The sequence below is a fragment of the Chrysochloris asiatica genome, unplaced genomic scaffold (assembly GCF_000296735.1).
Source record: "Chrysochloris asiatica unplaced genomic scaffold, ChrAsi1.0 scaffold00061, whole genome shotgun sequence".
NCBI lineage: Eukaryota > Metazoa > Chordata > Mammalia > Afrosoricida > Chrysochloridae > Chrysochloris > Chrysochloris asiatica.
Window position 1 is genome coordinate 15,585,500 of NW_006408579.1, and position 9,795 is coordinate 15,595,294.

Here is a 9,795-nt window from a genome sequence, read left to right on the forward strand (position 1 = left end):
TAATCAATGTAATGAAACAAGGTATATGATTTGTTGAATGTAAAACTGATGATATGCCCTGTAAATGTTCACTCAATCCACAATGAAAACCTTAAATAAAAAAAATTTAAAAAAATCTCTCCATAACATAGCCTATTATCCTATATCTTATTTTTTCTATTTTATCATAGGTGTCAGATGACAAGTTCTAGGTGTTCATTAGAAAGGGGTTTGAAACCTAAGTTACACTTTCAGGCTTCACTCACTTTTAAAAGGCAACAATCATAGTAATAAAATCTCAGTAAGTACTTCTGGTCAATGCCTATTTCAAAAAGAAAAAAAGAAAAACCAACTCATGTCTTTTTCCCATCATCTGGGGGGAAAAAAAGCAACAAGACTGGTTAGATAAAAGTTGGTTATGGAAAAGCTACACCACTTTATTGCAGCACCAACAGAGAGCAGATCCTTAAGAGTCATTACTTTTGAGCAACTTCTAAATCTACTACTATGTGCTGGACTTTGAGGCATACCACTGGGTAGTTGTCAAAATGATAACCATTCCCTCAGCAATGTTCAGAGCTCTGCCCTCTCCCATGAAAAGCATCCTCAGAACTCTCCCATATCGCTAGAGCCTGCCACATTTCAAGACTGAATAAAATAAATACTCTGACAGGACCACTTGGCACACAGAACTAGACTCCATAATCATGGGCCTAGTGGCAAATTGTAATTTTGTAAATCTGAGAGTACATGTATTTGCAATTAATCAGGCCATATGTGCACAACTTTTCAGATAATCCAAAACTAAATATAGTAACCCCTTTGCATAAAAAGAGTTCTTTGAGCAGAACTCTTCTTAAACCCTCCCAGACAACTAACATGAACTTTATATCACCATCGTTTTCTTCCCATTAGGTAAACTGATGGAAAGCTAGGAATTACGGGGTATAAAATAAAGTGCAATGGAACAGCAGTCAGGGGGTTTGGTTTGGTTTGCAGTTCAGGTTCTGCCACTACCTATCCAGAGTCTCCGAATATTCTTTTTTAGAGAAAGAAGGGAAGAGAAGTGATGAGAAGAGCCGAGACAGGAAGAATGAAAATGATTTGAAGGCAAAGGATTAGGATAAGAGGATTTCTAAGGTTCCTTTTACCTCCAGAATTATCTTGGCCTATCTACTTAAAGAATAGTCAAGCTTGAATTATCTCCAGACTTCTAATCCAAAATTCTATGCAGCTAAGTGTATCTTAAGTAGCCACACATCAGTTTATGAAAACTTCCCACAATTGTTCTAATGCATGCTCCAATTCCCTATATGCCAGGGTCATTTTCTCCTCCACACACAGAAAGCTTCCCTTATTCTCCCTTCTGGCCAAGGCAACCCTATCCATTCATGCACTCTCCTGTTAACCCAGAAGGCAGGGAGGACCAGAAAATCTCAGATGTTCTTCTTTGTACCTGGACTCAAAAACAGCATCTGTTATGTCAGTGGAACCATCTGTTGCCCACTTTGCTACCGCAAGGACGGTGCCGGCATCAGAAGTGGAGTGTCACAGGTCACACAATGGAGTTAGCCCCTTCTTGTGACTGCAGCACCCAGGCAGGCATATGTTCCCCAGTCACCATTGCTAATGCCACCCCTCCCCCAGCAATGAGTTTATTCACAGGGTACACCTTTGAGCTCTTTCCACAGAAGTTTGGGTCCAACTTAAATGGAAAAAAAAAAAAATCCATTCATTGAATATTGATTTCTAAATTCACTAATTCTGGGCTGTATATAGAACTGCATCTGCCATGAAACTCACTTGAGACCTTAGGAATCACTGATCTTTGTGTGTCTTGCTTTTGTTTAACATCCTTGAAATGAAAAAGTATTGAATTTAGCAATTTCTTAAGCTATCTTCAGCTCTAAAACTCCAAAATTCTGATTTTAAGCCAACTCAATGTCATCAATGAGCAAAGCAAGTACCTTCACCACTATGGTGCATTAAGACTTGGAATGCCAAGGGCAAAAAAATCTGCTACAGATAAAAAAAAAGCTTTCAATGACATGCTCCCTTTGTGTTGAGCAAGAACACAGTCAAACAAGTTTGAGGATCTAAATTAGATTAAGATCCCTAATCTTGTTAACATATTCCCCAGAGGTAGTACTCTAGTATAGGGTTTGGGGTGGATAATTCTGTTTGTGGATTCTGTGCATTGTAGAACATTAAGCAGCATCCCTGGCCCACTTGATGATAGTAGCATGCCTCTCCCCTAAGTTGTGACAACCAAAAATGTCTACAGGCATTGCCAATATTTCCTGATGGGCAAATCCACCCCTCTCCTCTCTAGTTGATGTGGCACCATTGGATAAGCACTGGATTGCTAACCCACCAGCCACTTTTAGAAACCCTAAATAGAGTTGTTATGTGTTGGAATCAACTCGATGACACTTAACAATGTAAGTTAGGTGCCTCATGATGGAGCAGATCATTTAGAATTTGTTGTAGTTTGAGAGTGGATGACATGTATCCAGCTAATATCTAAAATACAGCAAGGTTTTAACTTCTGTATAGATGGCCAAATGTGTTAAGCACATATATTCCACTTGGAAGAAAACCACGTCTTTGCAAGTCCACAGTACCACCCCCCTGCTAAGGGTTGAAAATAAGCACACAAAGTTATAACCTTAACTACTCTTTAAATGTATCTGCTCTGAGAGGTCCCTAGGACCATCAAGGGAGAGGAGCAGAGAGCGGGACCCTACCCAGAGAAGCAGTGATGCCTGAAATGGAGGCAGAGATGATGATGTGGAGCGTTGGAGCAGCTGGAGCCTTTAGATCCAGAGAGGGAAAGTGACTGTGTGCTGAAGACCTGGGGGGGGGTACCGGGAAGGATTGCAGGGTATACTCTTTGGTTGGTTGATGATGCATGGAGGGGAGTGTAACCATGACAATGAGATGATATACGACAGAATGAATGTAAAACTAATGTTTTCCCATGTAAACTATCACATAATTCACAATAAACATTTAAGAAAAAAAAAAAAGTATCTGCTCTGTAAAACTTTACACAATTCACAATAAAAAAGTTTTTTTTTTTTTAAGTAGTTCTGGTAGCATAATGAATTACAAACTGAACTGCTAACTGCAAGGTCACCAGATTGAATCTGCCAGCCATTCAGTGAGAGAAAGATAAGGCTTTCTGCTCTTGTAAAGATTTACAGCCTCTGAAACCCTAGCCAGGGTCACTATGAAACAATACCACTATCTAAAAGGAATCATGTTTTTCACACTAACTTCTCCAGGACACTCTAGAATCAACCTCTACTAAGAGACTTCAGGCAGTCCCCAGATTATTAACGAGTTTCATCCCTAAATCTGTTTTAAACTAAAATTTGTACATACATTAAAACAGTTAAATATTATTTACATCCAAAGTAATTAGTCAGTGGTTTGTCCTAGTTTATAGTGTTACCTTTCTATGTATAAAAACCACTAAAGAAACACTTCCAGATACATGAACACATACTTAACAATAATATAGCATTAGTAATGTTGTTGTTAGGGTCTGGCCCATAGGGGCCCTATATAGGGTTTCCAAGGAGCAGCTAGTGAATTTGAACCGTGGACCTTGTGATTCAAACCAACTTTGCAGTCCAGCGCATCAACCCACAGAGCTACACCAGGACTCCAGTAATAATAATGTTTAAATGTGCATGGTAAAGCAGTGCCCATCTGTAATTATGAACCATTGTATATACATCTAGTAATATAAAAAGCACTGCTTAGTCCTTGGATTATAAAGGGTTGACTTAATGAACAACCCATAACCTATAGTTACAAGCCAGCAACACTTCCACTCCTACCCCTTAAAGCCATTATTAAAATTCCAGGTACATACAATGGTTTGTAATAACAAATGGGCACCATTTTGCAACATGCATCAAAATGATTCTTACTATTAATGCATTATTATGTTAAGGATGTTTTCTTGTATCTCATATCTCAAAGTGTTTCTCTTTTTTTATGCATAGAAGGGTTCCCTATATACTAACACAAACCAGTTGACTAACTTTATATATGAATCATACCTAACTGCTGCATTATATAAACAAATTTGACATAAAGATTTAGGAATGGAATTCTGCTCATAATCTTGGGACTGCCTGTAACAGGCTTTCCAGGAATTGGTTTGTAACTATGGGTTATATGTAAGTTGAGTGTACGTAATGGGGAGGCTGTCTGTAGAGCTTTAAAGAAAATAGCAAAACTCAATAGTTTGTTTAATCACTTTAGCTTTTCTGGAAAGGCTGTGAAAGTGAATAGGTTATCAGTCAGGGTTCTGTAAAATAGGCTTTGTTGTTATGTGCCGTGGAGTCGGTTCTGGCTAGGAACAGAAAGCCTCATCTTTCTCCCACAGAACATCTGGTAGTTTCGAACTGCTGACCCTGAGGATAGCAGCCTGATCCATAACCATTGTGCTACCAGAGCTCCTTGAAATAGGCATTAGCAAGCTCTTAACCCAATTTCCCAAACATCTTTTCCACCCCCACTTCAAACAAGGATTTAGCAGACACCCCCTACAGTGTGTCTTAGGTCCCAAAAGAACAGCAGCTGGCAGCTGCAAGAAACAGTCTAAACCATGCACACGGACTGAAATGATGACTACTCTTAACCAAACATCTCATTTTTCCACTTGTGAGAAAGGCTGGGATTTGCAAACCTCCAGGTCTCAGGAGGCAAAGTTGACACTAGTCAACTAAGAACAAAAACTCATCTCCCCCCTCACGCCATCTATAAACAGTTTGCAGACTTTACAGAGTTTCTTAAATACACATAATGTTTCAATGTTCAACATTCAATGTATACGGCCAAAAAACAATCCTTTAAATAATTAAATCAAAGGGCATGAAAAGGGAAGCATGAATAGACACAACTGTTACTTTTCAAAGAAACTTCAGTTCTTTATTCAAACAAATGCTTACACAATTGAGGGCAATAGCACCAGGGATATGGTCGCTCTGTTAAAAAAGTGAGCAACTCTAAAGGTTTATTTGTCTCAAATAAAATGACTCTGTTGCTATCCTACCAGGAACCAAGAATTCAAGAGCTCTCAGGGCAAGAGTTTAACCCTGTGAAACTGTGAACCTCTTTTAGACCTCAGACCTCTCTCAGATGATGTTAGAATCCCAGAGATGTCATACTCAAACGCTTATAGTAAGCCAACTAGGAAGGTTAAACTTATGCATTACTATAATGAAGGGAAATGTGATTGACAAGTATTTACACTAAAACAACTCGTTTTTATTTCTCTTCTCCTAGCTCTCTCAGCTGTGCCTGGCTCTGCCTATCTGTGCACTCCAGAACTCAAGAGCTACATGCAGAAGGAAGACTTCTAGGGATAAGGGCAGGGCCAGTCAAAAGGATTTCCAAGTTCGGGGCAAGGATCTACCAAGCTAAAAAGGCGGTAGTCGACCTTCTATCTTTTTTCTTTTTTTTAACAAAACAAAAGAAAGGTAGATGAGTAAAGGTTGAAGCAGGTTCGACTTCCTAAATTCTTTCAAACAGGAAACCCCAACCTTGGGAGGGGACAGCCTGTCAGCCTTTTAATTTCCTGGCGGGGGCAGGAGTTAGCCAGGTTTACAGCACTTTATAAGTAATTATTCTTTGGGCTGAGTTAGTAAATGCACCAGTTAACTTTTGAGTAACGCCTTCACAAAGCTGAGCGCCGGCTATACAGAGGTTTCAAAAGTTCTACAAGGATTCCAGCCGCTATCTCCAGCGGTGGGGAAACAGCCACGCCAGAAACTTTTCGGAGGACTCAGTGCTGGTGTGGTACTGTGGGTTAACGCACTGAACTGCAAGGTCCGCTTGAACTGCAAGGGCGATGGTTCAAGCTCACCAGTCGCTCCTTGGAAATCCAACACAGGCTCAATATGAGTCGGAACCAATTCCATGGCACTCAACATGTTAAAATTGATCAGCCGTTAGGAGCCCCCCTCTTGAAAGAGCTTGGAAGCAGAAATTTGTCTCATTTTGGATCTGGTGCAGCTAGTCAGATTTTGGGGAGAGGGTCATCATTTCTGGAAGTCCTGTTGTGGCGCTGTGGGTTAATGCTCTGGACTGCAAAGTCAGTTTGAACCACATGGTCGGCGGTTCAAGCTCACCAGCTGCTCCTCGGAAACCCTATGCAGGATCGCTACGGGTCAAAACCGACTCGTCTGCACTTAACAATAACAATAATCATTTCTGAATCCTGCTCCCCATCAACTAGATGCAGACCCTCTCTTTCAACCCTCACTCAGAAAAGCAGCTCGATCCTGGGCATGCCTGAAAACTCCGCAAAAAGTAGTCCCAAATCCCACCGGTTACCTACAATCGTCCTATGAGTGGCTCCCCATCCCCACACTCTCTTCCCAGGGTCCCCTTGGCCAGAGGTCCCATCAAGCAGAACGGGGTCCGGGATCCCCAAAGCTGCTCATTTCAGGTTCAGCCAACCCCACCCCGGGCTTTTGTCCCTACCGCCAGGAAGAGAAGTAAAAGAAACTCCGTTCCCCCGGCGCCCACTCACCGTCTCATCTTTCCACCGAGCCGCCACTCTCCGCGGGCCCCACCGCCCTCGCGCCCTGCCCTTTCCCCCGCCCTCCCTTCCTCCCTCGGGCCGCCAGCGCCGGCCCAGCCGCCGCTCCCGCCGGCCACTCCGGACTAGTTGTGTGCAGTAAGCTCGCCCCTCCTCTGCCCGGCCGCCACTGCCTCCACTCCTCCCCCAACCCTTGGCCGCTCAACCAGAGGCTACCAACTGGGCGGCGGGGGAGACAGCGCCGCGCTTCAGCCGCCTAGACGGGCGGAGCCGGCTCAGCCCCCTCCTCCAGGCCGACCGCCGGCCCCTCCTCACCTGGCGTGTCCGCGCCGCTGGATCCCAGAGAACAGAGCGGGAAGGCGCGCTGGGGGCGCCACGCCGAGCTGTGCTGTGCCCCTTGGGCCGCGGTGGTGGGCTCCGCGTGGTTCGGTTCTGCACCCTCGACCACTTTCGTAACTACTGCGGAGGAGACAGAGGGATTTTTTTGTGGGTGGCAAAAAGTCGGTGACCCACGCCTCTCCCGGGCAGTTTGAAATTGAGGCTTTTACTGCTGCCGGAGGCGCCCGCTTCTCTAAACCGCGTTTACTGGAGCGCACTAGAGACTTTTGTGTCAGGATTTTTTTACGAGCTGGAAGAGAAGAGGGAGGGCACAGGTCCTCGGGGGATGACTCCCTCACCCCAAGATGAAGTTTCTGCAGGGAAACTCCAGGTGACCGCACCTCCCCCTGACTGGACGCCCGCGGGCAGGTTTACCTGATGCGTCAGAAAAGCAGTTTTGTAAATCATCGGAGAGGAACGGCCTCAGCCTAGGGCTAGGAACCGAAGAGTTTTAAACTCTTATACTGACTTCCTTTTAGGTATTTCTATTGGAAGTCTGTATAAGTTCCAGTCTATTTTTTTCTGAGTTGCTTTAACAAATGAAAACAAATGCTGATGTGAACGTTATTCACTGGGTGCTTCGAAAGGCCACGAAATGGACAGCGGGCGGCAAGCAATCCGTCTCTGCTGCAGGGATTTCACTCTGCCAGACTCTGAACGAGGCTTTGGGGTTACAGAGATGAAGAATCTTGGTCCTTCAGACGCTCACAATGTGCAGAAAAGAGCACAACGAAGTGCAAACTATGATTGTTGTTAAGTGCCCTCGAGTCCTTTCAGACTCGTAGTGAACCTGTATAGGGTTTCCGAGGAGCGGCTGATGGATTTGAACTACCGACCTTGCTGTTAGCAGCCCTTTGCTTATCCTAATTCTCAGATGCAATGACTTTTTCTGTAGTAATAGTGATACCTTGATTGCAAGGCAGCTAATAAGCTTCTGGATAAAACATAAGGCACTCAGTAGCTGTAAAATGACTAATTTAATGCACTTTTCAATTGTGGAACTAAAAACCTGATTTCTAATTTCAGGGAGAGGCTGTCCTGTGCAATGTTTGGTGTTTTATAAGATCTCCCACACACAGAAACATACTGATCAGTTGTTAAGTGCTGTGGCGTCAGTTCCAACTCATAGCGATCCTGTATAGGACCTGGTGATGAGTTTGAACCGCCGACCTTGACCTTGCAAGTGCTTATCCTAAGGCGCTACACCAGGAATCAATTGTTGTTGTTAAGTGCCGTCAAGTAGGGACCAATAAAATCAACAGTCTTATGTTCCAACAATTCTGTCCTACACCATTAATTTTCCCCTTTTACTAAATCATCCATTTGCATGTTGTATTTAAGTGCTGTTGAGTCCGTTCTGGGGAGTGACTGGTGAGCGTAAACCGTAGACCTTCAGATTCAAACCGACTTTGCAGTCCAGCACATTAACCCACAGAGTTACAACATGCCTCCTTTGTAACATACAACCATGTTATTTCTCTCATCTTAAAAGAACAAGCAAAAAATCTTTCTCTTGGCTTCACTTTTCTCTTCACCCACTTGCTGCTTTCTGTACCAGACTCGGTTCAAGAGTTGTTAAGAAAAGCCATCACCAAGTTCTCTCTTCCTGTTTACAGTTTAAAAAAACAAAAAGTACCAGTTACCATTGGGTTAATTAAAATTCATGAAGAACCTATGAACCCATGTGTGTCAGAGTAGAACTGTGCTCTATAGGGCTTTCAATGCATAATTTTTTCAGAAGTAAATTACCAGGTCTTTCTTCCAAGGTTTCTGGGTGGACTCGAACCCAGAACTTTTGCATTAGCTGCCAAACATATTAATCATTTATTTGTACCACCTATTTAATTCCAGTCACATCAGTCTTTTGCTTCTACCCTGTCCTTGAAACTGTTCTTGTGGAGATCAAACCACTAAATTGAAAAGTGGTTTCTCAGTTCTCATCATATTTCAACCACCCGTACCAATTACAGTTGATCAGCTCCTCCGCCTTACTCGAATTCCTTGACATCCTGACAGCACATTTTCATGGTTTCTTCCAATACCACTGGTTAATTCCTTCTCAGTCTCCGTTTCTCAGTCCCTCTTTTCTCCCAGCTTCTGAACATTGGAGAGCCCAGAGTTTACATTTCCAACTTCTTATCTTTACTATCTACACAGCTTTGATGATCTCATTCTGTCTCATGCTGTTAAATACCATCTATGATTTGGTGACTCCCAAAATTTACCTCCCGCCTCACCCTTTCCTTGGAACACCTGGTTTCTATAAGCAACTGTCCTTTTTCAGTGCTGTTGAGTCAGTTCTGACTCATAGCGACCATGTATAGAGTTTACGAGGAGCAAATGATGGGTTTGAACTGCCGACCTTGAAGATAACAGTCCAGTGATTGTCCTACAGTGCCACATGCTACTAGCCACTTGGAATATCTACTATGTATTTCACTTAATATTTCTAACAATTAACTCCTGGAATGTCTCTCCCTGTCTCTCAGCCATCCTTTTCCAGCCAAAGTCTTCCTCATCACAGGTTCCAAATCTTGACTTTTCAGTTTGTCTCACATTTCAAATCCAATCCATGGGAAATCATTTGGCTCTTCAAAATCAATTCAAATTTCAACTATGCTTCGTGACCTCCACTGTTACTATCACCCAGGGCCAACCATCATGTTTTGCCTTTGATAACCCTTTTCTTGTTTCTTTTCTTTTTTTTTCTCCATGCAGACTATTCTCACCACAGCAGCCAGCATGATCCTTTTCAAATATTTGTTGTTGTTGTTGTTGTGATGTGCCGTGGAGTTGGTTCTGACTCATAGTGACCCTGCACAGGGTTTCCAAGGCTGTAAATCTTTACGGGAGCAGAAAGCCTCATCTTTCTCCCA

At 43.1% G+C, this 9,795-nt stretch overlaps 1 protein-coding gene across 1 annotated transcript in view; it reads right to left on the reverse strand.

Moving 5' to 3' along the window:
• The window catches only part of PHLDB2 (pleckstrin homology-like domain, family B, member 2), a 144,309-nt gene extending 137,694 nt beyond the window's left edge, over window positions 1-6,615 (reverse strand). Inside the window, exon 1 of the mRNA XM_006864215.1 lies at window positions 6,533-6,615. The gene's annotated coding sequence lies outside the window, so the exon portion shown is untranslated. The remainder of the gene's footprint in view (window positions 1-6,532) is intronic.
• Between the last annotated feature and the right edge of the window lie 3,180 nt (window positions 6,616-9,795).